We start from the raw sequence: 2,536 nt of genomic DNA on the forward strand, positions 1-2,536 counted from the left end.
GGTTTTCAACCAATTTTTTTATAGTTCTTATGGGTGAACTCTTCAATTATTAGGTTGGGGAAAAAGAAATCTATTATTGTCATTTTTTTCCTTATTGGTTTATAACAGTTTTATGGTCGATTTTTAGCTCCTAGGCGATGTTACGAATGCTAACAGCCGGTCAACTTAGATCAGTTTTTCGATTTTATCGTAATTTTAGACGAAAAATTCCTCAACGGAAACTACGAAACCAAAATTGCACATAATTGGCTGTTACAGTATCGAAACCATAAACGCCATTCACAATTTTAGCCGCTTGGCTTGCATTTTTGACTTTGTCAAAGAAAAACTGTCAAATGTACCGAATCTCCGAAAAGTTGGTAGTATATCCAAGAGGAGTCGTTGGCCTTTAAATTGATACCAATATTTTGTCGTATGTACTCGGATGTGGGTGTTATACTTAAATATTTACAGATGCTTACGTATTCAGATATTATTGAAGATATGTACTGAAGATGTGCTGTTGACCTCTAATCGGGCAAGAGGGTGCAACTATCATGAAATATTACCCAGGCTGGGAATACAAATCTGCAGAAAGATAGAGTTCTATGGTAGTTGTGTAGGGTATCGTGTGGTCGGCCCCGTCCGACTATACTGCTCCGCTCACTGGTTTTTACTGCGAATCTGAAATTGTGTGATCAATACTTTACGAGACATCTATCAGTACAGCCATCTGCCGAAAAAATAATGGATTTCTTTTCCCCACCCTAATAATATCAGAATCCTTAGACATACATATGTGGTGTGCAGTTGTCTAATTTATGATTGGTATCAATGCCATGGCAAATCACTACTCCTGTATATATTCTCAACTTCTCCAGTCTATGTCTGTGCAAATTTTGTAACGTTTTGCATAATATTCGTGGAAATCCATTGGAAACATTGACCGATCTTTGTTGAAATATTCATTCTTCTTCTTGTAATTGCGACATTTAGCTCGACCAGAAAAATAAGGTAAAAACTAAGTTTTTTTTTTATTCTCTAAATATCTACTGTTTATTACCAAAAAACAATAGGTGTCTTCTTTGGTCAGAACATGTGACGATCGATATACTAAAGATGTGCCTAGGAGCAATATTTCGTCGCGTTACAAGCTCACATAATAGTCGTAGACGTAACTGATTAAATTTAAAAATCAATATACACATGATATTTTCGACGAAGATTTGGTAGATATCATTTTCTGAGAGAGTGCATTATATGCTTCTTGTGCCCATAAGCTGACTTTAGAATCTTTTTTCGCGGTTTGAATTACATTCCATTCTCTCCAGAATCCAACATTTGTCAGTGTCTCACATGTGTTCGTTCCTATTTGTATAATCAATTACAATAAATATATACGATAAATAGTAACAACAGTCTAAATATATCTGTGTCCTATTAAAAATATGAGTAAATACACACAACATTCACATTGGACACTGCTGTCATATATGTAATAGCTGAAAATTTTTCAAGCGACACGAATTATGCTATATTAAATAACAGGTGAGATTAGCTGTTCTTAAGCATGAGAGATATATGATTTCCAATAAGGGTTTATTACCACATTCATCATCAAATTTTGGCCAAATATTACCATCAATTGCTCTAACAGTTTAGTTTACAGTCACGTAGACCTGCTCGTATAACACTTTCTGTACAGTGAATTATCTAACACTGGAATGGACGCTGACAACGGCAACACTTGTTGCAAATTCTTCAACACACAACAAGAACAACAACATGAACACAACAAGTTTATGGGGCCAAAACAAAACTGTAACACTGATTATTTCAGTTTCAGTGTCAGTATGTGGCATGTGGACGGACATTAAACCGGTGGCGTTATTCCACTTGAATGTACTTCGAACGGGTTTCGCAGAAAAGAATTCAAATTGATTTTTATTAAAACCCATTCAGGATGACATTGATTATCGCTTGTAATAGCTGTTATCAACAAAAGAAAAATCTATAAAAACGGGTTTTTCGATATTAATCGAATTTACTTCACTCAGTTAGATAAATGTTGCCAATTAAATTTAAATTGACTTATATCTTGTATAACATTCAATTTGGAGAAATCGTATCGCGAACTTTGGGTTTGTGTGTGTGTGTGAAATTAATTGAAACTGTGTGGGTATGAGTAAGTTGTATAAATTTATTACAAATAATTTTGTGAAAATGAAAATTCTTGTCAGAATATCTTCTTCCTGTTAGTGTGTGCACATAAATGTTCAACAATTTTGGGCAACAATCTATCTAAACAAAAGAGTTGCAAGGTGATGATTGACTGAATACAACTTAGGCAGTCTCCTAGACGAAACGTCTGAAGTTAGAATATTAATATTTAGTATTTGGTTCAATGGCATAAGTGTATGAAAAGGCGGGAGTAACCGATTTCATCCAAACTTTGCACAATGTAATATTAGGTTGGGGAAAAACAAATCCATGAACTGTAGGACTTTATTTAACATGCTCCGGAATGTATGATTTGTTGCCATTTTAAAGGTAACTT

This window comes from Musca vetustissima, unplaced genomic scaffold (assembly GCF_032173495.1).
Source record: "Musca vetustissima isolate MV318-11 ecotype Yass unplaced genomic scaffold, APGP_CSIRO_Mvet_v1 utg117775, whole genome shotgun sequence".
Lineage (NCBI taxonomy): Eukaryota > Metazoa > Arthropoda > Insecta > Diptera > Muscidae > Musca > Musca vetustissima.